The 25491-nt window shown below is 42.2% G+C and overlaps 1 long non-coding RNA gene across 8 annotated transcripts; it reads right to left on the bottom strand.

Annotated features, from left to right (window-relative positions):
• LOC148004544 (uncharacterized) lies at window positions 1–8227 on the bottom strand. 8 transcript variants are annotated; one of them, XR_015624538.1, is made up of 6 exons: window positions 7554–8227; window positions 6052–6182; window positions 5200–5383; window positions 3422–3566; window positions 1649–2277; window positions 1–788 (listed from the first exon to the last, which is right to left on the bottom strand). It is a non-coding gene; the product is annotated as an uncharacterized LOC148004544 (long non-coding RNA). The 8 variants fall into 8 exon arrangements; XR_015624545.1 differs by having other exon boundaries at window positions 1–772; XR_015624540.1 differs by having other exon boundaries at window positions 1649–1806.
• Window positions 8228–25491: the final 17264 nt, after the last annotated feature.

Raw genomic sequence — 25491 nt, 5'->3', positions numbered from 1 at the left:
TTGAGAGTTTGAGATCACTCTTTTATTCACCAGAATACATCAATAGTATCCAGATGCAGGTAGTCAATATATACAGTTTGTATCCTTATCAAAATAGCAAATCAAATGAATGAACAAAACAACAATGAATAAATAACAAAACTTCAAATGAATATAAGGAAAACCAAATAACCAAAGTAATCAAAAGTCAAACCAAAATGTAAACAGAGGAATTGTCCTAAGCATTCTTTTGATGCTCGTTTGCAGAATTAACTTATAGCCAATGACTTGCCTTGGAAACACAGTAGACAAGCAGTTACTGATGGTAATAATCTTTTCAAGGGGAATGTAAGTAGGTCTGCCTTGTTGGAGTGAGGGTATGAAGGACAAAGCCATCCAATACTGAGTATAAAACATATGACAGTCTTTGACTCAAAGTTTTTCCAATGTTGTGGACTGATCTCCATGAAACTCTTCTGGGTGACCCTTCAGGACAAGTACAAATGTACATGTGCACACTCTTCCTGGATGCTCAGCAGTTCTCGATTGATGTGCATCAGCTCTTCTCTGAGTCCTTCCAAATGTGCACGCTTGCTCGGAAGAGCCGAGATGAAAGTATGGCCTATTCAATCCAAAGAAATCAAACTAAAGTAGGAAAATGCAGCCCACAACTGCTATGGATATTAAGGATGCGATGTAATAGTGGTGTATTTGTTGTGCACACTTAGACTCCTCCTGTGGCACTGCTCTCCAAGGGAGATCTTGTTCTGGTCTATGCCATGTTCGAGTTTCGCTGGAGAATTTTAGACCTAGCAGAGCAAGGGAAAAAAGGATTAGTGAGGGTTTGTTGATTCAGCTCTCCCTCTTACGTCAGCTCTATTCGGTTGGACAATCCAGCATTACCTGTCAACTGAGGTCATTTCCTGCATCCCCAAGTGTCATAGAGTAAATGGGCTTCAATTTATATATCAGCTTTTAAAAACAGCTAGAAATCGAACTGTGGATTATGCACAGTACTGGAATCAAAAGAAAAATGAGCATATTTTGTCACTGGTCCAGGTATATTATATTGAATAACAACATTGTGGCTATGTCTGAATCTGAGTTCAAGAGAGATATGAGCAACCTAGAATACCATGTGGATGTCTTATGGAGAACCTGCTCAGAATTGAAGTGAAGGTTCAGATTATTTTTGCAGGAAGGAACCTGCCTAGGTTCCATTTGTAACCACTGTATCTGTAAATACACAGAGAAACCATCTCACATCAAAACCATGGGCACTGCATACATCCTGTAATCACTGAGAATGGGCTCCGTGTAAATCTTCCCAGTGTACACACTGAGCATTAAAGGTGATGGTGGTGTACAAACAGAACAGAACCCCTGTATGTGTATAGTCATTGTAAGGCAATTTGTGAGAGAACAGAAAAGAAAATGTTCTCAGAGTTTACCACAGAGGTAAGAGAAAGAAGAAGTAGAAAATACCAAGAAATCTTGAAGATCACATATATTGCATCATGGACAAAATCCATATAAACTGTACCAGAATAATACTCTGAGTAGTTCTTTAGCTGACTGAGGCTGAAACCATGTAGGTGGTCAGTCACCCACAAAGGATAGTTATATAGGACAGGAAACCCAACTGGCTTCTGCCAGCCTATGTTCCTACCTGATCTCAAAGATGTCACAATTCTTCTACACTGTTTCTCCCAAGTCACTTTCCTGGGTGATCAGTTCTCTCTGCTTCAGAGTGTCCTGCATTGTTTCCTCTAATCCTTCCTTATTCTGGTCATTAGATGAGTGTAATGTCAGTGGAGGCATGCATACCTGTGTGCACATACAAACACACACAGACACACAGAAACACTAATACACACTCCCAAACACAGAACACATGTGTGTTCACACAATATAAGCATAGTACATTGCAGTCAAGTGTTTACTTTCTGAGGTAATCCTTAATATAAAGACCCCCCAGGATTCTCTGAAGGCATAAAAACAAATGTTGAGTGGGATATGTACATAGCAGGCATAGCCTATAGCCTATAAACAACTCAGTCAGTGTTGTGCTGTCCTCCCATAAACCAACATAGAATCATGGTCCTTGCCTTATTCCCCGATCTGGCTTAGCTCGTTCCCAAGGCTGTGTAGATCAGGCTTGTTTCCCAGCAAAGGATCATATGTTGGTGGTGGATTAGACTCTGTTCTTGGCCACTGTTTCAGGCTTGCCCCCAAAGTGTGCAGCTTCTTCTAATAGCAGCTCTCTTTACCTTAACTTGACTGACTTCGTGCCCAAGGCTATTGGAACAGAATCATAGGAAATCTCCATACCCAGGATACAAATGAACAGTTTTTCTCCCCATAATGTGATTGTGTCACAGATATTTTGAGTAAGTAAGTAAATGCTTGCATGGATTATCTTACACTGAGTCATAATCCATGGAATGGCCCCACCGTATAGTACATTTTCACTCCCTTAGCTGATGGACGTCTGGACAGATTCTCCTTCAGGGCTGCTCGGGGACTACCACAGCACTGATGAGCCCTAGTTGCTCTGTTGACACCTACTCCTTGTTCTGTAATCTTTGGGTCAACTAAAACTTCGGTTCCAATTTCTGTACATGGCTTCTCATAGGCCTACCTGTTCTTACACTACCAGACCTGTCTTAAGATCCTCATTCCTCCTATCCCACACTGAGGCTGACTTTAACTCAGAGAAAATGATGTTGATTAACAGCCCTTGCAGAATGCTACACAGTTAACACAGGGGATGCTTTAGGTTATTTGTGCATCTAAACCCGCTCCTTAACCTGCCCTGTTCTTGCACCACAGCACAGCTATGGGACTTCTGCTGGATGCCAATACAACTCCATGCAACTCAATTTCTCAGTGAATACAATCCAAGCCAGACTCCAAGGTGAAGTTGTACTGTGCCAAGGTAGCTGGAAAGAAATGGGAGCAGGCAATGTGTAAAACAAGCTTGGAGAAGACACAGTGAGTGACATAACCTTTCAGTGGGCTTTCACAATTCACAAAGGACAAAGAAGGAATAAAAACTCTTGGATTTTAAAGAGAAGCCTCCCCCTTACCTCCATGTACTCCATTCCTTTAATGTGCTCCAAAGGATTTCAATGCAGATTGGTAGGTTTGCCCCTAATACCGTTAAAATTGAACTTTACAAGTGCTTTTGTGTCCTTTTGCTGTACAGAGCTAGGAGGAGAGGCCAAAATGATTGGGCTGCTGTATTTGATGTTTCATGACGCAAAGTGAACTCTCAGAGTGGTTTTCTCAGTAAACTTGGAAATAGGCAACACAGTTATATTTTTGCACAAACTAAAACACAAATACACACACATGCACACACACACATTCACACACACACACACACACACACACACACACACACACACACACACACACACACACACTAAGGAAAACATACCTTTTATCCAGCAGGTTTTCTGTTGAATGAAGAATTAGTGGGAGCTATGTTATGTACAAGTCTCTTACAGTCAAGCAGGCTGTGCTGCCCTGGCCTGTACTCATTTCCACTTCAGGAAATCTTGCTATGCAGATACTTGCTGGACCTACAAGTAAGTTACAAACTCTGCACAGATAAACTAAACAACACATCACCAAATTCCCAAGACAGAAGAAAAGCCTCCAGCAAGCTCCATGTTGACTCATCATAGGCCCCTCACTAAAACTACCCTGCTTCCCTCATAGAAGACCTTGGAAGCATCAGAAGAAGACAGTGACTCATGGTCAGTACCCAGGAACTTTTCATCACATTATAATTCATGTGATATTAAAACAACCTCAACATCAGTCAGAAGGAGGCAAAAGAAAAGGCTACAGTGACTTTGCTGAAATGCTGCACCCTGTACAACACTGAGAGGGAATGTATCCTGAAGAATGCCATGCCCATGATATAGTCAGCAAAGCAATGTCAGCAGAGGGATGCACTATAGGATTCCATGCACGATCATGGTTAAGGCAGTAAGACAGACCAGAATCTTCCAGGGGGATACCTCTATTAAGGTAAAGTGACAAAATCTAATCCTTACTTTTAAAATAGCTGAATGGTTTAGTTATTCAGAATGTGTTGAGACAAATAACAGAGGTGGCAACACCTGGAACTGGACAGGTGATGCAAAGACTGCTGACCAGCACAAAACAGGAAGATTTAGGTTTGTTGAGAGACCTAGGCTCAAAGGACTAAGTTAGAGAATGACTGGACAAAATTGTATGTCATTAACTGGCCTCCCTGAATACCCACAAATTACAGGTCACCACAGCGATGCATACACACACACACACACACACACACACACACACACACACACACACACACGAAAAACCATAAGTCGGCAGAAAACAATGAAGATTCCATCATGCTGGAGGAAGATCATAATATAGATTATTCAAAGCAGGTATTTTAAGAGAGAATCACTAACTCAGCTAATTTTCCCTAGAGGAATAAAAAGGCCTAGATAGCACTCTTCTTGGTCAGAATGTGGGGTATATATGGAGAACTTTGTTCTTGAAGTCTCAAATCTCTCATGCCTATCCTCACCTTTTGAAACCCTTTCCACATCCCTGCTCTTCTAACCAACTTCAGAGTATAAGATGCAGATATGAAATGTCCAGCAGCACTTAAACAAAATAGGACTGACATGCTGCTACTCAGGTTCTGTCAGGTACCCAAGATGTATGAAGCATGAAGAGACCATCTTCATATATAGGGAAAAGGGGATAGAAAGAACAAAAGGCACCAAAAGATTACAATGAGAACCATTTATTTGGCATTTCCACCAGGCTCTCCTCCTTGCAAACTACTTACTTCCTGGAATCTCACAAGATCCCTGTAAAGCAAATGAACTACAGGCATTTGCCTCATCCCTCAAAGCTCTGTGCTAGTCTAAAGAGGGGCTCCCACATAGCACCCTCCTCCACACATAAAGGCATGTAGTGCTGTGATGTAGTCAGCCTATCTCCCGTAATAAACTGCAGATTCTAGAATAGCAGGGGCATTTGCCTTCCAAAAATGCAATTTCTTCAAAAAGGCTACCCCAACAGAAAGCCTTGTAAACGATCACATAAATGAACACTTGGATGAGACATAGGTCAGTACATGGATAAGTCAATGGACAGTTACATTCGTTTGTCTATGTTTATGGTTAGACATGAGGGCAACCTGACCTTGAGGTCTAATCCTACCTGCAACTGCTTGGCTCTGGGGACACAGATGTTCATTCCGGCCTCTTCACAGAACCTCTTTGCCTCCACACAGGATGCTGGCAGAACAGTCTGCTCCACCATCAGTTTTTTGTTCTCATTCAGCAAAATCTTTATATTGTTCTTCTATGGAGTCCGTTCACGCAGGAGCTGGAAGTGCCTGATGCTGAACCATAAACAAAAAATGGTAAATACCAGCCAGCTTCTATCTGCCTGTCTCTCCTGCAAGTACAATCATCCCTTCAAGGGTCCTCATCCTCCAACATCCCCAGAGTAGAGCCACACTATACAAGTCAGCACCAATTAAAGGCAGTCAAATCCAGAGTCCAAATTCAATATGAATCAAAGTACTTCTGAAAATCCTGACACTGAGTGTTTATATAAATCAAGGAAGAAGAAATGGTACATATGGGAGCTTATATGTCCATGGTATGCTAAAACCACCTGCAGGTAGAGGGCAAATCCCCTCTGAGGGTGATAGAAGACCCAGTAGCTATACAATCTTTCCATGTGTTTCTCATGGATCATAAATCTTTAAATCTCATGTCAGAGTCCTAGAGGTTCAGAGTTGATTGATATTCCCACCATGGTGCAAATCTTTTCTATCTAGAGAATCCTTAATGGGTGAAAATAACAATCGGAGGGTCTTCTACACTCTTCACATGTAGAACAACTAAGTCCAAGAGTTACAAATCCAAGACCCTTGCCACGAGGCAGGCTTCCTGTTAAGAGTTAGACACTGCAGAACCAGAGCCCTGACTTTTGTTCAAAGTCATAGCTGGACAGAAGCATTCCCTGCCAAGTGCTGGGGTTTCATCTCTGTCAGTGACTCACTGTAGGAATTGTTCTCTTGTATGAGCTCCTTGTACTTCTCCATGGCGTCACATATTGAGTTGTTCATTTAATGCACAGCCATCATTCTCATCCCACGTTCAGATTGAAGTATAGGCAATTCAACATCCAGCCTGTGGTAGGGCATGGCCCATGGAAAAAATAACCATCTGAGCTCATGAACTCAGAATTAGATGAAATGTAAATAAAAAATATCCAATAAAAAATTAAAATTTAAGGAATGGGGGTGAGGGAAGCATGTGGTAATCTCTAAGACCAGAGCAAAAACACAACAGTGAAACCCCAAGCATGATTCTTCCATAGAAAATATTTCTATGCAAATCAGCAAACAATTATTTTGAAATAAGAACTCCTTAAGAACCTGGGGAGATATGGCTCTGCAGACTCTCTGTATAGGAGTGGGCAGAGCCTGAGAACTGCCTGCTTGGGAATTACAAGTATCAAGGGTTTGTTTCCAAAGCGACTGTTTCTAGGTCACAATAAACCATTCATAGATAGCTAAAAAAATGAAAAGTAAAAAAATAAATAAAGTTCAAATCGGGCAAAAAATAGGTGAAATCAGACTGTTCTCTGTATTATATTACTTAAAGCCAGTATATATCACAGACTTGCTCCTTTGAACTGGGTCCTATTGGTGCTGATTAAACTTATTATCCTGGGTACAGGACAATAGAGCCAGGGTACCAATTGGAGGGAGCTGACCTTCAAGAGTTGGCCAGGTGAGCATGAAGGCATTGACTAGTTCTGTAAGAAGTTTCCTCAAGTTTGTGCCACAACCTTAGGTCCAACAGAAAGTGGCAATGACATTTCTTTTGTTTTGAAAGCAGGGATTCTCAATCATTGTTTCCTATCGTTACATGAATTCCCAGAGGGCATAAATACTTTTGACAGGGCAGAGGATTTATAACATCTCCTTCCCTCCAGAGAGTCCTATCTTCCACCAAGGTAAATAGAAGGTGCAAAGTGCTCTATTGATCAATGTGGGCCTCCACAGACTCATCACTATCATGACCTATAAACTGTTCATCAAACAAATCCTCAGAGCCCATCAAAGGTCCCCAGATGTCCTGATCCTGAGCAAAACACTCACAAATACTTTCACATACATGTATACCAACCCATATTTAAGTACAATTAGAATGCCAACTATATCCAGGGAGGTGCCTTAGAATCAGTGAACAATGAACAGATTCAGGGTAAAAGAGTGATGACATGCAGGCATTTCATTCACACTCCTAGATGCAGCAAATGTGACCAGGTCCTTCCAGCTGTTGACAGAACCAATCCAACTCCAAGCACCTCAGGCTCAAGTACAAAAGAGCTTGACCCTAAGCCCACAGCACCTAGCTTATCTCAACAGGCCACACCTGCCAAGGCTCTTTGAAATCCAGGATGAGGAGTGAAAAACTCTCTTGATGTAAAGAAATCTTGGGTTAGCAGAGAGAGCACAAGACAGTGAACAGGTGACTGGGCATAATGACTACCTATAGTCCCAATCATCATAGATATAAAGGTCCAGGATTTGAGAAAGTACATCCCTCTGGAATTTACACTTCTGGGTTTCAAATTTTAGTTCTTCCAATTTATTTAGACGCTTCTCTTGCTTACTGATATCATTTCAGGATGATGCCTTCCTACCGAAACCTGTAGATAGATAAACACAAGTGAAATTGCATATTTGATGGCCCAGGGGAGGAAAAGACCATTCTGAGTCCCAGAAAGGAGGTTGAGGAAATGGAAAGGCTGGAGACTATATGATTCCCTGAAATAGCAGAAAAGCTTTCTTCAAACTGGACTCTTAAGCTATGTCCTTCTTCCCAATCTTCACTGCCATACATAAGTCACACTCACTATTAGAGGACCCCTTGCCCTGAAAGCCATAAGCTGCCTCAGACATCCAGACATGGGACATTGTCATCTCATATCAGATGTGGTACAGGTAAATCCTGGAGTTCCTAATGCTTAGAACCATCAATCTCTAATGAGTGTGTTCAAACCCAAAGTGTCTGAGATCTTAGTTCATGACTAGGGGTGCATCCTTCCTTGTTCTTATCATCAGAGACTTATGTAACCTACAGTAATCTAGAGGATGAAGTGCTTCAACTCCCAACCATGAATGGTCACATTGTTAATCTCATCATGCCTCCTCCTGGCATGTATTGGCAGTCGAAATTACAAAGCTCCCAGAAAAAAAGCTGCAGGCTTGCCAATTCTTGGCTCTCTGTCAAACTAATCATCAGAACTCTGGACTCTTGGTCTGTCATTGAGAAATCCCAAGGTTCTTTGTTGCAAGGCCTACTCCTGGAAGGAACGTCTCAAACCTATCTCCTCAAGGATGTTCCCCAACTCTGCCCTGGACTCACCAAGCCTTCCCCAGAACGATTTCATTCTTCCTTTTTTACTAGACAGGAGGTCTGCATCCTTCTGCCTTTTTCTGGTCTCTCCTTGATCTCTACTCTCTTTTCGAACTAGCCTGAGCAGCTGGCGAAACATGCCTGTTTGTGAACCCAAAGGGAACTGAAGGAATATGCCAAAGGCAGTTGGTGTCACCACAACACTGGTGACATCCCAGAAGATTCTAGTGCTGTCTTAGAGACAAGAGATTTTCCTAGGAAGGGCTTACTGATGATGTTACTGCGAGGTTCTGTGGCCTACCTGCTAACTAGCTCTCCGCAAATTGATCAGTTTCTGTAGAGGCCTTTCCCTGCAGTCTCTCATGTGACTCAGGGAAAACCCTTTGACAACCTCTACTCCAAAGCTAGATATTTCTCTCTGCTTCATTGGAAGTCATCAATTCTCTTAATGGGAAGAGTTGGTTACAACCCTGAATTGATAAGAGATTTTTGTTAGCACCCAAATCTCTAGGGAGCATGGATAAGGGAGATTTTTCTTAAAAATAAATCTACCACCTGAGACAACGCATGTGACATAAATTTTGAATCCCAAGGTTTTCCCTGTTTTCTAGAGGCCAATAGCTTTCTCCTATACATTTGGCTATATAAAACCTGGTAATATTTGCTTAATGTGCAGTCCTAGACAGCTGGCATTGTTTCCATATACACATCTATGTATTTCACAAAATCAATGGTCTATAATCCTACTTTTTGAAATAATCACTCCCTTTTCTTGGGATCGTAGGGATCAACTACAGGGCATATATAAAATTATAACTTTATGTCTCTTTTATATATTAAGTTGGACATCCTCCCTTTCTCAAATATAAAAAGACAATTAAATGGGACATCAGTAAGCAAACGTCAACCTGGACCCTGTGTTACTACATTGTAACCACATAGCCATTACTTCTCAAATATCATTCTTCCTGAATTTCCAAGTCTAGGCATGAGAATATTGGGGCTGCACCAGGATCTTTTACTCGTAGCAAACATAAGAATCAGGAGGATGGGCAGGGAGTGGAATGTCCTGAATTAGGAGGTCATAGTTCTAGAAGGTTATCCTTTGCTCTCAGCAGAGCCGACATTTTTTCAACCATTCCTCACCCTCTGCCACAGGACCAGAGACTTCCCCAAACAACTGGCTGGCCTTGCTAAAAGTCCTGGCTTGGCTTCTCTTTGTAGAATAAGACATGCAGAGTCCTTGAGAACCCACCAAGAAGTCTCCTCCACAAAGGCCCCTTGTTGTCAAAGGAAAATGTTCTTGCAGAATCCTGCCATGGCAGCAGGAATTTCAACTAGGCTGCTTTTAGTTCCAGCTCACTGAGGGCAGGCCTGAGGCCCAGGTGTATCTGTGGAAAGTAGCAGCACACACTACCTCACAGCTCTCTCTCTCTTGGATGCAACTGCTAGAAGTGTAATACGATTTTTATTTCTTTGTTTGTTTATTAGAAATACCTACAAATATGATTAAAGTTGCAACATGCCTTCAATTCCAGCATGCAGAATTTTGTTAAATCATTGTTGTTCCTGTTTTATGTTTGGTTTTGTTTTTACTCCCCTCAGCAAATTTCTCTGTACCTAGACTGTTAAGCACATGCTCTGGAGGGACCTATTATTCAAGTTAGGCAAAGCTTTTGTTCTTACCAACCACTCCATAGATGATCCCATTACTTACTTTCAAATAAGAAAACAATCATAGAGAAGTAAGTTAACCTGTATGCTATCACAGAAGAAACACATCATGATTGTGGAATTGCACCCGAATCTTTTGTATTTCCTAGTTTTTTTTTTTGATTTTAACTTTTTTATTGGATTTTTGGTGGGTACATTTCATTTGTTTTAAATCTAATAGGTATCCTTTATAGCTCTCCTCTCATTTACAAAGAAGAATTTCACCTGTAATTGTTACTCCAGATCGTTTGGTCAATGGCTTAGATATTACCTTGCTCTGTTTCCTTGCCTTAAGCTGTGTTAGAAGCTGGCTCAAAGGTTCGGGACTCAACAAATAATGAATTCCACTACATCTGGATCCCTAGTCTCACAGACAGGAAGGGACTGTATTTCCATTAACTATTTAAAAAACAAACAAACAAAACAAAAACAGACGCAGTTGTTCTCAAGTATATAAAAGTGTGGATCGTGGTAATATAGTTATATTATATAATATACCTGGCATTCATCTTTCTCCAAATCCTAAAATTTCTTTTTTTGTTCACATTTTCTTTTTTTGATTGCTTCTTAGTAATTTTTATCTTGTTTTTTTAATTTTAGTTTTTTTCATAGATATATTTCTTTATTTACATTTCAAATATTATTCTCTTACCTGGTTTCCAGTCCATAAGCCCCCATCCTGTCTCCCTCCCCGATATGGACAGTCTTCCAAACCACTCCCCTTACAACTCCCCGACATTCCCCTGCACTGAGGGTCCAACCTTGTCAGCACCAAGGGCTTCCCTTCCACTGGTGCCCCAAGAAGGCTATTCTCTCCTACATATGCAGGTGGAGCCCTGGGTCAGTCCATGTATAGTCTTTTGCTATTGGTTTAGTTGGTTGGCATTGTTGTTCTTATGGAATTGCAAGCACCTTCAGCTCTCTCAATCCTTCCTCTAATTTCCACAAGTGGGGTCCTGTTCTCAGTTCAGTGGTTTGCTCCTAGCACTGACCTCTTTATTTGACATACCCTGATGTATCTCTCAGGAGAGATCTATATCTGGACCCTTCCAGCAAGCACTTTTTAGCTTCATCAATCTTATCTAGTTTTGGTGGATATACATACTTACACACACACACACACACACACACACACACACACACACACACACACACACACACACATATATATGGGGGGGGCATGTGCTGAGCAGGCTCTGAACGGTCGTTCCTTTAGTCTCTGTTTTAAACTTGGCCTCCATATCCCCTCCTATGGATATTTTTGTTCCCCCTTTTAAGGAGTAGAAGCATCCACATTTTGGTCATCCTTCTTCTTGAGCTTCCTGATGTCTGTAGATTGCATCTTGGGTAATTCGAGGTTTTGGGCTAATATCCACTTATCAATGAGTGCATACCATGTGTGTTATTCTGTGATTGGGTTACCTCACTGAAGATGATATTTTCTAGTTCTTTCCATTTGCCTATGAATTTCATGTAGTCATTGTTTTTCATAGCTGAGTAGTACTCCATTGTGTAGACATACAACATTTTTCAAATCTATTCATCTGTTGAAGGGCATCTGGGTTCTTTCCAGCTTCTGACTATTATAAATAAGGCTGCTATGAATAGAGCAGAGTATGTGTCTTTATTGTATGTTGGAGCATCTTATGGGTACATGCCCAGGAGAGGTATAGCTGGGTGCTCAGGTAGAAGAGTGTCCAATTTTTTGAGGAACCTCCAGACTGATTTCCAGAGTGGTTGTACCAGTTTGCAATGCCAGCAACAATGGAGGAGTGTTCCTCTTTCTCCACATCCTCGCCAGCATCTGTTGTTACCTGAGTTTTTGATCTTAGCCATTCTGACTGGTGTGAGGTAGAACCACAGGGTTGTTATGATTTGCATTTCCTTGATTACTAAGGATGTGGAACATTTCTTTAGGTGCTTATCAGCCATTCGATATTCCTCAGCTGAGAATGTTTCATTTAGCTATGTACTCTATTTTTTAATAGGGTTATTTGGCTCTCTAGAGTCTGACTTCTTGTGTTCTGTGTATATTTTGGATATTAGCCTTCTATAAGATGCAGGATTGGTGAAGATTTTTTTCCCAATCTGTTGGTTGCCATTTTGTCCTTATGACAGTGTCCTTTGCCTTACAGAAGCTTTGCAGTTTTATGAGGTCCCATTTGTCGATTCTTGATCTTAAAGCATAAGCCATTGGTCTTTTGTTCAGGAAATTTTCTCCAGTGTCCATGTGTTCAAGACTCTTCCCCCACTTTTTTTCCTATTAGTTTGAGTGTATCTGGTTTGATGTGGAGGCCCTTGATCCACTTGGACTTAAGCTTTGTACAGGGTGATAAGAATGGGTCAACTTGCATTCTTCTACATGCTGACCTCCAGTCGAACCAGCACCATTTGTTGAAAATTCTATCTTTCTTCCATTGGATGGTTTTAGCTACTTTGTCTGTCACCTGAAGGCATCCCGAGGGACCGCAAGCGGGCACACCCTGGAGGGGCCGCAGGTCATGGGGCCTTGGTTTTAGTCCTGCACCTACTCTCCAGCCCCTCACTTGGAACCCAGTCACTTCCCCTCCTGCTCCTGGTGAGCTTCCTCAGTGAAGCAAACCCATTTCACACACAGAAATCAATCCTTTTACGTGCCCCTGGACTGTGAAACTCAACATGTCCGACTGGTCGCCAGGATCTGGGGTAGGAATGGCATGGCTGGCAGGCGTTGAGAGACAGAAGACCTCCCCAAAGTTTATTTGGTGCCTCTGGGTTGTCCCACGGAGGTTTGTTATTGTAGTCTCTTTCAACTGTGTCTTTCCTAAACCTGCCACCAGAGATGCTTGCTTGTCCAACCCCTAGTGGGTACCATCCAAATCAGGACCATCTTTTGGGATAGGATCAAAAATCAGTAATCAACGTGTCGTTCCCATATATAAAGACTTTCCTTACACCTCCATTCCTGGAGCCAAGGAAGAGTGCAAGACCACTGGGTAGTCTGGCAGAGCCATTGGCAGAGCAGCAGGACCAGTGTGCACTGTATGGCACCAGAGGCTCCACCCACTTCCCTATCCCAGGCACTCTGAGGTCCAGTCTCCTGCCTGGTTCTAGCTCCAGTTTTTCTCTCATTGTACTTCTTCTTCTGGAAAGGCACTTTCCCTGGAACCAGGAGTACCTGAGAGTTCCTTGGGACAGAACTTAGAGACCTTGCCCTCGTTAGCATGATATGGTACCCAATTGCCAAGAAGTCTCTAAGGAAATGAGCTTTACATTCATAAACATGCCCACCCTTTCCCCAGATGAAACATCAAAATCCCTCCCTGTTATTCTTGGGGTGTTTTAATTCTTCTGATCCTCTGGCAGGCTTTTGTAAAAGAACTGGGAGAGTCAAATAGGGTCTACACATTAACAAATGTTTTCTTATGCATAAACAGTATTTTAATTCTGTTTCCAGCACCACCCTCCATATTAACTCCTTTCATAGTTTATCCTCAAAATATTTTTATCTTCTGAGTTTTGAAGGAACTATCAAATCAGCTTTTCATTTGCTGTATTAGATTTACAGTCATAATTGTGTTTGAATTTATGCGAGGACAGAATGCAGAGGTCTTCCAGTAGGAGTTCTCTAATAGTGATGTTTTCAATAACCACCTAGAGGATCCTGCCTTAGGCCAAGATTTCCCACAGTGCTTCCCAGATTTTTCCACCTGGTCAACTTGGGGTATATATTCGGTAAATAAAGCTACAGAATGGGCATTCCTTCTTAACAAAAATAACCCATGCATGTGTGTTTTTTTTAATCCCACATGTGATTTTAATAATCCCGCAGGCTTACGCACGGATCTCCGTGCTGTGTCGGTGTGGGCACTGACAGCCTGTTCCTGTAACATGCAATTCTTGGCTCCCAACCTGTTTCTTATGCTCAGTTAAGAGTTTTTCTTCGTTACAAACAATACAGTAAGCAAGTATTTCTCCTCTTGGCCTATGCCTCTATAAGTCTAGGTTGTGTCAAGTTGACGATGTAAACTAACTAATGCAAGTCACAGCCCCTTTTCCCCCAAACTTACCTGTCAGCCACCCTGTCCCATTTTCAACCCACCAGCATTCTTGTATTACCTCCCCCTGACCAACCAGGCCTCATGGCCAAGACGTTTAACCTAACATGCTGAGTGGCATGCTGATCCCTTCTTATTCTTGCTCTCCCGTGTCCACCTTGCCAAGATGGATATATTTCTACATGTGTCTACATATATCTAAACATGGCCTTTTCCTCGCATACTCCAAGCTGCCACTCAGCTGAAGAAAAAAAAGTCATGTAGCCAAGCTATCTGACAAGTATATGACTTCTGTCTCTGAAGAGTCCTCCGTGCTTTCAGGCAACATTTTACTCTTTGCTACTGGACATGGACCTTAGTTCTCCAAACTGTTGGTCTTCTGATTGCTCCCCTATCTCCCTAGCTCAGAAGCTGCCCTAGGATTCTTACACAGTCAACTGCCTCGAAAACTTAAATACATCAGCTGTTCCTCCAATCTGCCTGCCCTCACTCCACTCACCTCCCTAGTGGTCTAAAATTGGCTTCAACTGAGAAGCTGTGTGTGTTGGGTGTGATTAGCTTCCTCTGTTAGGATGTGATTGATTGGATCTTGTCACCTTCCCTTGAGTACAAGGTGGAGTCTTTCCTGAAGGAGTGGCCCACAACATTACCAAATGTAAGAACAAGAAGAAATCAAGATCTTTGGAAACAGCCTTGACTCTGGTATCATAAAGTGACATAAAAGGAGAAGATGCCTTCAGAAGATGATGGAGTACACCTCAGTGGTGGGCACTTGCCTCTCATGCACAAGGTTCCAGGGATGAAAAAAACAAAGTATTCTAAGTGTGCTCAAGGTACCAAAGTCTTAGACTGTGAGTAGCAACTCTGTATGGGGTCACAGAAGCAAGTGTAGGGGTGCAAAAACCTGGGCCACAGTAAAGGGGTTCAGAGCATGTGTTCAAAAATTCATTCAATGTCCCGCGCGACCTCTCGCCAGCAAGAAAACACAAAGGGACATACGAATCCTTCCTGCAGCCAAACTTTTATTCAATCTTAAGGAGAAGCCCCGTGCGCACGCATGGCGTGGCTTATATACACCCTAAGTCGGCTGGCGCGGTGGAGCCATCTTGTAATGGCGGAAGCTATTCTGGCCTTCCACGTGGGGCACAGTGGAAGCCAGCACCATCTTGTAGTGGCGAATGTTATAGTGGCCCTCTACATCTCCCCCTTATTATTTATTTTATCATGACCACCCTATTGCGTGCAATGAGGAAACCTCAGCGATGTGGAAGGGCTGATCAAAGGATCATTGAGTCTCTCATCCCAGTGCAATGGATCCACAGATCCATGGGGTGCAAGAGCAGAGAACTCAGACACCGACTAATTTTTGAAGATAGATAACCAAATTCTAGGGGAGGCCCCTTGTACAATGGCCACAAGTGCTTGAGTGATAACGGCCTTGTCACATTTCTGTTGAGATCTGAGTTTGCAAACCAACCATAGCATGAACACTAATCCACAGCATAGGGCTGCACCAAACAGAGCCACTCCCAATAAGTAGTGGGCACCTCATTTGGTTCTCTTCAGCTGTTACCACCAAGGACCGTAGTCAAGCCGCTCCTATAATGAAATTTTGAACTCCCAATTGTTATCAACTACTCCAGAAAGTTCACCCACTGTGTTTGTCTAACAATAGATTGGGGGAGGATAACTCCAGACACTGCAGACACAATGTCTGCAGCAGTAATGGCTGCTACAATAGCAGCGAAAGTGTCAAGGTCTTTTCCAGGACAGTTCAGGATCAGTCATTTTTCTCTGGAACAACCAGCAGACAATGGAACCATTTCTGAGATCAGTACAACCAGGGTAGAGTTCCCCAGTCCACAGCAGCTTTACGCGGGTGGCATTCCTGTGAAGCTACAGTCTGTAAAATGACCAGTTAAGGCAGCAAGAGTCACTAGGGAAATGAGGGAGGCAGCAACGGCTGGAGTCCAGTCTTCTCCAGCAAGCAGCAGTGCACAAAGGGTCAGAGAGTGGGCCACAGTGGGATGGGACACATGCAGCAGTAACACTGACTGCAGCAACACCAAAATCTCTGTGATGACAAAAGATGAGGGGGAATCTTCCATCTTCCTCTCAGGGCAGAGGAATGACTCCAGGGACCCGAACCAGGAGAGCTGAATCTTTATGCAACCAGGATCAGCAAGTCTCAGCAACCACTCAGGCAGCTGGCACACACTTTTAGCATCCTGTAGAAAAAACACAAACATTCCCTCTTCCCCATATAAAATATCTGGACAGGATCATGTCAATATGTGGATCTTTCTATTTCTATTTCTATGCCTAGTTGTAGGGTGCCATAAACTTTGACATCCAAATTTTAAAATTGAAATAAAAGGAGCATTATTTAGCGTACAGGGATAACTCCCCCTTTTTATTTATTTAAGATATAGTAAAGATATTATTTATTAAGGTAAGTCCTCGAGGATTAAATTGAGGACACTGAGCACTTGTATTTATAAATTTACTTGTATACCAAATTATTGTCTCCAGCATTATTGTTTTGGATATATAAAGAATGAGATTTTTTGACTAATTGTTCCTATGTAAGGCCTATAATCTGTCTGGTATCATTGTCCTCCCTTGCTAAAGGGTCCAGGCAATCCAGTTTGAGTTCTTAAATGGTCTATTTAAGGAACAGTACTTAGTGCTCTTAACCACTAAGCCATCTCTCCAGCCCCTCACCAGCTTTATTTACCTAAACATAAGCATTAATTAGAAATGCCAAATCCTGTAAATATTGTCCAGATTCAGTCGTACTAGAAATCCCTGAGCTGGCAGGGTGAGGCTGGGAGTTGAAGGTAAGCAACTGGAGTCTTCCTCTTTTCATGAGGGTGTGTTATCAACTCCATTACCATTTTCAAAGAGCTGGGTCTATGGTTTTGTTTAGTTGTCTGAGCCAGAGCACTGAAAGGACAGTGAGTTGTCAGACAATTCACACTGAAATCATCACTCACTGATTTCAAGTAGAAAACTTGTCTCCAATAAAGCATTAAGTAATGGTAAAATTTGAGGGCTAGTAGTATCTAATAAAAAGGAAAACTCTTTTAATCAATTGTAAAACCACAAGCCACACCTTGGCTATCAGTATATGAATTGAAAGCTTGATTTAAAAACAGTGGCTAAACCACGGAATTTAATAATCTGTGTTGAAGCAACAGAAACTCAAGAGAATAAACAAGTGATCTAATCATGCATGTAGCCTTTTCATTAGATGAACCACCTATAAATACACTAAGCGCATTTCCTATGGGTTGTGTGCACAAATATATAGGAAGTACAAAAGCATGTAAAGAGTAAAATTAACCATTTTGCCTGAAGAATTTGTATATGTAATAGGCCAAATATCAGTATTTTGTAATAACCAATTTGATTGTTGTTTGGAATAAGATGTTTCACCAGGTTCCTTTTTAAAATATTTCTATGACTCTAGCCTATAATTTTGTATTAACACTACTGAAGCTTTACCTCTAATGTGGATAACAAAGGCTTAAGTCCTCTGGTAAGGTGAGGTACTTAGCCAATTAACATATCCTTAGAAGCTTAAAATTATTTTCAAATATTCTTTTCTGGAGTAGTGCAACAACTACTCCCCAAATATTAAAGCTCATTTGAGAGCAAAGATTTGTAGTAAAAATTTTCATGTACACTGGAAGATTCAAAGTTCTAACTTTTTACATTGAAGAAGCAACAAAATTACCTAATACAAGGCTGTTAGCAATCCTCTAAATCTATCTTGAAATGGCGGTTGAAGTAAGCAAACAAGCTGTAATGCTCTCACAAGTTCTAAAACCTAATCAATCCTTCATAAATCTTGTAACAATCTCTACCTGTTTGATTTTTTCTTAATTAAAAATAAGTTTGAGTTAGTCAATGTAACATTGGCAATCCTTAATCACAATCTTTAAGTTCTCCTTGTAACACCAGAGCACAAACACAAGGTCACCTGAGTTCTGAGTACCTGACTAGGTGGCTGTTCTTGGGGCAGTGGAATTAGCATCAAAATACAGATAGCTTCAGGGCAAACCACAACTTTGGAAAGCAAAGCTCAACCTCCAACAATCTAGTACAAAGTTTGACTGCCAATTCCTATCTATGAACGCACGATGGTGTAGTCTCTAGTACCTCTACAAAGAGACATTGTCCTAAATTCTTTTAGAAGCCTGGTTTCTAGGATAAGAATTCCATAAAAATATTATCTCAATTTAGACCTGTTTCCCTGGGTTGGCTCATGCCACATGTCGTCTAGAATGACTCTATCCAAATTACCAGCTTTATGTCAACTTTCTGTTACCAATATTATACCTTTTTAACCATATCCAATAACTAAAAAAGCCAACAATCTATGACCAAGGCAAGTAGAGCATATTTACACATTTAAAACCAATGAGAAACAAAATTGAAGTGGCTACACATATCTTTAATATTTAGACCAAACACCATTTTTACCTTTTTAGCTATGATTTTAAGAGAAGCACCTTGTCACCTGTTGAGTCAAATAATAAGTCAGGGATTTCGTTAATAGAAACAGCTCTCAGCTCTTGTACCAAAGAAGCTGAGAAGCTGCTGGTGCCTTTAAGATCTGCTTGTGCAGACACTTAGCTTCTCCAGCTGACCCAGACTCCTGGCTGCAGGTGCAGGGCTCTAAAGGCATGATTGAAACTGTTTTTTATTCATTTGTCCCTTTTTTGAAGCGAGTTAAAACCAAGTCAAGGTGTGAATGACCAGCAGATAAAGTTTTTACCATTTTTTCTTTTGAACATGAAACATAAAACATTTAAACAAGCAAGAACCACAGACATAAACTGACAGACATGGGGACATCTTGGTGCACCAAGGACAGACAATAGACAAAGAGGGCACGGTGACTATCCACTCGAGTGGAGTCGATATGGATGATGGATTGTCTCAATTCCTGGACTAGTCCATCAACGTGTTGAAACCCAATTCCTGTAAGATACTGAGATATATTACGGGATATCTGAGCAGCACAACTGACATTCACAAATGGTATGGAAGTGAAACACAGTCCTGAATATTTTTACTCACAACCCAATTACATTAACTCCATCAAGCTGTGCATGGGCATTGAGATGTCCTTTTGTTTGATTCTCCTGAATAAATTTTCAGGTGGTCTGCCTCTATCAAGTCTAATCAGTATGACTCTGCAAAGCTTCCAGAGCTTAATCACACCTTTTACAAGCACAAAGACAACATTTTTCTCCCAAAATACTGTGTTCCTTTTATCTCCTCCCTTTTTCTCTCCTGGGGCGTTTTTTCCCCACTCTCTCGCTTCCTCGGATCCAAGGTCCTTGGAAGGGCCTCTTTTCTTAGGTGCACCTTTCCTTCTTAAAGCTTTTAATCTTTTACCTCGCTCTGTTTCGGACATGCTGCCTTGCCCTTCCCGCAACGCTCTCTGCTTTGCTGTTACAACTGGGAGGCTCCCATGCGACCTCTGCCGCCGTCTGATGGTAGCTAGAAGCTCAAAGGCCAATAGAGAAAGCCCGAGGGCTGCTACAACCACCATAGAGGCTTCCGCCACATCTAGCAGAGGAGTGAGGTGGAACAGATCAAGGCAAAACATTATCTCTCAGAGTCTCACCGGCGTCCCGCAGCCTCTGGATCCTTTCCGTGAACGGAGGCTCTCCTTCGGCACCAGCGATGGTGAGGCGTTTGTCCTGGGTACTCGCACCAAATGTTCCTCGCGCGACCTCGCCAGCAAGATAACACGCGGGGACATACGAATCCTTGCTGCAGCCAAACTTTTATTCAATCTTAAGGAGAAGCCCCGCGCGCCCGCATGGCGCGGCTTATATACACCCTAGCGCGGCACATCCACACCTCATTGGTTGCTTACCCATGATCTCATTAGGCACGCCCCGGAGTGGGCAAAGACCTGGCACGAAGGCACTCTTGCACATGCGCACACAGTTAACTTCCTGAAAGGAAGTCGGCTGGCGCAGCGGAGGCCAGCGCCATCTTGTAATGGCAGAAGCTATCCTGGCCTTCCACGTGGGGCGCAGTGGAAGCCAGCACCATCTTGTGGTGGCGAATGTTATAGCGGCCCTCTACAATTCAAGGTCAAATACATGGTGGATGTGTGGTGTCTGGCAGAACTCACCCATGCTGTGTCACATGACCTCACCACTCTTGGACCTGAAAGTGTAGTTAGAACTCTTGAAACATGCCGTGTGATACCAAGGCTGCTGCCAGGAGCCCCACAGCTCCTGCCAACGCTGTGTATCAGGAGCTGCAGCATTCTCAAGGTAGACACAAATTTTTCTGCACTTAGATAAATGCTGGTTTAATCACAGAAAACAATAGCTTCTAATATTGTCCTACCATCAGTTCTCAGCATGTAAATATTAATTCATGTATTGGATCACCTTGGGTTAGAATGATGTGTCTTTAAAATCACTACTTAACTTCTTGATTTGGGCTTTTTTTTTAAATTGTTAAATGAATTTTGATTTGGAGGTGAGACAATTCCGAGCAAGTTTTGAAATGGCCCTCTACAGTGTTCTGCCATTTTATGCTACACAGTTATGCAAAGCAGTATCTTTTGCACTGACAATCATAAAATCAAATTTTCCATCAAGTTTAAAAAACATTGAAGATGTTCTTCATCCTGCTAATATCTAGCCAAGCTTTTAATCTTTTTGTAAAATAAATACACATGGTACATCATCTCATTAGAATGAAACTTGGCTTTGTGATGAGTTGAATATGCTTGGCCCAGGCAGTGGCACAATTAAGAGGTATAGGCTTGTTGGAGTAGGTGTGTCACTGTTGGTATGGGCTTTAAGACTCTTGTCCTAGCCACTTGGAAGCCAGTCCTCTCCTGATTCCCTTTGGAATAAGATGTAGAACTTTTAGTTCTTCCAATACCATGTCTGCCTGGATGCTGCTGTGCTTTCTGCCTTGATGATAATGACCTGAACTGAACCTCTGAACCTGTAAGCCAGCTCCCATTAAAGGTTCTTTCTAAGAGTTGCCTTGGCCATGGTGTTTCTTCACAGAAACAGAAACCCTAACTATGACAGACTTTGTATTTAATAAATAATAACTATATGTATACAAAGAATTATTTTTAAATAAGTTTATTATTTATCATCTGCACATGTTGCATCTGTACTCCTATTTTAAATACTTATATACATGGATGGCATAAAAATTTAGTGAGTTAAAAGTAGTCAGGAAAGAGTTCAAGAGACCCTGTTCAAAGCGATGAGAAGGGAATTCAGAAGCCAGGCAGGGAGGAGATGCCTTCATCAGAAGCACCCTAAGGCTGGATGCTGAAGCATTAAGTAAGTGACTTCAAATCACTCCATGTGGTTTTAAGTCCCTGATGATGTTAGCTGAGGCAGATTTGCCAGCCCTCGCTCCCCTCCACTGTGACACTACGAATTCAAGGACAGTCCATGAAGAAGAGAGGACACCCTCCTCCCCACCTCACTCCCAGCCAGCATGAGCTGGTGAGCTAACAGTCAATGAGATGCCAGAGCAAAGAGAACTTGAGCTGAAGAGACCAAAGTCACCTACAATACGGAGGGTCTCTCCTATGATATCACTGACATGGCACAGGTCCTTGCTCTCTATCTCCTTTTTGCTCACTCTATTTCTCTTACCATGGCTGCTTCCTTCCACATAATACACTGTATAGAGCTTCCCTTAACTGTCTCCCTCTCTTCTCACTTTCCTTCCCTCACATGAAGCCTCCCTGTCCACAACACATCTGTTCTGTGATTCTCGTTCTTTCTCCCCTTCTAAGCTGCCTTTGTTCTGTCTGCTTTCTGCCTTTTCCATCAGAACTGCCTTCCTAGAGATCCTGGTTGACACACTGAGTGCTGGTTTTCACTTTTTATATCTGTTGACTTTTTCTAGAACATTTGATGCTAACCCCTCTATTGTTGCCATGTTCCCTGGGTCTGCCAAGGTTCTGGGCTGACACATTAGCCAACTCCATAAATCGGTTTTCCTACACTGTATATGTTACTCGGGAGTGTTCAACCCACAGGGTAGCACCATTGAAAAAGTCCGCATCAATAGCCACCTCCTGAGTCTGTTGCTCCGTTTAACCACTGAGACATTGCAAATTAACCTAGAAATGTCTCTCCAGCCCATTCCCACGAGAATGGACTACTAACTGTGTTAGCACACTCCACACAGACTTCTACACTTGCCTCCTTACCCTGCTTGCCATAGTTCCCTTCCAGGACCAAGCTGTGTCTGCAGCTCCAACAGAATGATCCTTGATAGGGGTGAGGGATGAAGTGGAGTTGGATTTCTGTTCAAATTCAAACTCTCCAATGGTCTTGCTTCAAGAAAATTTCCTTTTCATATGCACAAGGACATTTATAAGCTAGGCCTTGGGTTTCTTTCTAGTATAATCTCCTACTTCAATGTAGCCAACAGTTTCACACTATCTTTGTGAGGAGGCTAGACATCATCACCTTCTGCCTGTGGTGTCTGCTAGGTATAGAATTCTTTGTTTTTTTTATCCTTTTTCACCTTTAGAAGTAGGAGTTATCCTTCAAGAAACATAAACGTTTATTGCTTCTATAATATATTTTAATAATTTATTAGTGTTTCAAGGCCCTTGAAGCACTAAATACACAGTTCCAAATGGCTCTCATTATTATATATCTTATTCAATTATTCATGAATCTTTGCCCACATGAGTTAGCTCCACATAAAGCTTTTTCTGCATGCAAAGTTAGTCAGCCTTTGACATTGCATAGGATTTACCATCACCCCACCAACTAAGGGTTTGAATATTATAGATCATCAATAACTTTGTAGATTTGAATTAATAAGGCTACCTTTGTCCCTCAATACTCATAAACTCTTTCTTGTTTCCTAAGTCCTCTTCCTTCGATATTTTGAGTTTCTATAAACTCTATATTTTATAGTTCTTTCTTTCTTTTTCCTTATGACCCTATGCAAATAAGCGCCTTCAGGTAGCTACCATCTGTACTTTTGAAAGCGATTGTTTGGTTCTATGAAGGAAGGTAACTGGTTTGAAGTAGAAAGTATATCTATTGTACATTGTGTATAAATTACCAGTTCTATTAAAAATGAATTAATGGGGGTTGGGGATTTAGCTCAGTGGTAGAGCGCTTGCCTAGCAGGTGCAAGGCCCTGGGTTCGGTCCCCAGCTCTGAAAAAAAGAAAAAAGAAAAACAGAATTAATGGAGGAGTTGAGGCCTCCCTACAGGGCTTTAAAAGTCCTATCTGTGAGAGGTAGACTATAGCAAATCCCCACCAGATCAAACACATCACTCCTCCAGCTTGGTATAGTAACTCCATAATTAGTCAGAGATCCCTACCACAAGCAACATACTACACAAAAATGGTTGAAATCTTCAGAAATCTGTTGCTATAACCAAAGTAGCTGGCAACAGGGAGCTTCTCTAGACAGCTCCCACTTACACACATAAGAAAAAAACAAGGCCAAACTTTACCTCATCCTTGATGGAAAAGGTACCTGAAACACTTGTGAGGAACAGTGCTGTCACACAAATGTGGTAGTGGGAAGGCTCAACACAAGGCATCCTACACTCTATGGAACTTGGAGAGGGGCACAGGGAAGGAAGTCAGGCTTGTGTGAGCCTGGCCTTAGAGGAAGTGATGGAACTCACTTGCCATGTGAGGTCAGAAGGTCACAGTGGAGAAGCCTACAGCACAGGCTACTGTGCTTCTTATTTTCTGTCTCCATTAGAGTCCTGTACAAATTGTCCTCTGTACTTAAGTGGTGTTAAGGTGCTCCAGGGAGATAGCCTCAGATGATCTCTGAAGATCTTGTTACCATTGGAATCATGGACCCTGAGCTAGGCTGGGATAAGGGAAACCTTCCCTGCTCTGCTATCAGGCACTGGAATGCATTACCAGTGGAGTCTTGGAATTGCCTTTTCCTGTGAACCTTGAGAACTGGGAAGGCAATTATCTGCCAGGAGGGTTGGGGCAGTTCCAGTCCCAAGGCAAAGGGTCATAATGAAAGATTCTGGTTGACCTGTGGATTCTCAGTGTTCAATCACTGGTGTGTTTTTTTTAAATTTATAATTGCAATCAAATTAAATGTTTAGCAGCAGCAGCAGCAGCAGCTGCTGCTGCTGCCTCACCCCTAAGTTCTTCCTAGTCTATTTTAATGGAATTACTATTTGATCTGATACAATGAAACATTGTAGCCTTCTTCCAAATGCACATTTCTCTCCTGTGTAGTTTTAGTGTATTGAAATCAAATACCTTTGTCACAGTGTATTTCTAGAACCTGGGTTGCACCATTTCACTTCACTGGCCCATTTCTCCTGCTTTGTAAATTAGATCTCCTTTCTCTCTGTCATTGAGCAGAGATCCAGGTTACTTGGTCAAGTATAAGTGCCTATTTCCTGATACGGTAACTGCTTTGATGTCGTGTGCTTGCTGTGTTTGTGACAGTCAGGAACAATTAGGAGTGTGGCACAATTCGATCAAAGTACAGTCTGGTGTTGGTTTCAACTCACATTGCATCCAAAATAAAGTTGTTTTCTCTTCCATATCCTCTAGGATCGACTAGAATAGGGGGATTAAATTGGGAGGGAGCTAGGAGAGCAGGGTAGAGCAGGAGGTACTGTGAAGAGTACAGTGTTGTTTCTTTGTGTGGGTTGGTCTAAAAACCACCATGGCTGACTTATAGGAGGCTAACAGCAGGAACCTCAAAACTGGCCAGTTTAAACTGGGAGAAGAGCTTTACAAGTAAAAACACCCTGAGATGCCTTTGAATTCTTTAAGAGGGAAGATATTTATCAGCTTTTCTATTTAAAGTGTATGTGAAAGCAATGAAAGAACCAGGAGTGGTCATTCCCCAGGAGGCAGAGGCAAGTAGGTCTCTGTAAGGCCAGCCTGGTCTACAGAGAGAATTCCTGGCCTCCCAGAGAAAATCTGTCTTAAAAGACCAAAGGCAGAGACAGAAAAAGACAAAAGTCCATGCAATCCAAACATGCCATTCCTATTCCTGGTAAAGGCTTCGTAATCTTTCAGGAGGGGTATTGTGAGAGAGGGGGAACAGAGACAAACACACACATTCACACATAGAAAGAGAAAGAGACAGAGACAGAGACACAGAGACAGAGAGACATGCACACAGGAGTGCCCACACACATGCACACACAGACACAGACACACACACACACACACACACACACACACACACAGACACACACACAGAGACGGGGAGGGGAGGGAGAGGGAGTATAAGGAGGAGATGGGGTAAGGGGAGAGGGGGAAAGGGGGAGAGAGAG

This window comes from Rattus norvegicus, chromosome 7 (assembly GCF_021556685.1).
Source record: "Rattus norvegicus strain SHRSP/BbbUtx chromosome 7, alternate assembly SHRSP_T2T, whole genome shotgun sequence".
Taxonomy (NCBI): domain Eukaryota; kingdom Metazoa; phylum Chordata; class Mammalia; order Rodentia; family Muridae; genus Rattus; species Rattus norvegicus.
Note: the sequence above shows the minus strand (reverse complement) of the source record. Positions and strands in the feature narration are given on the sequence as shown.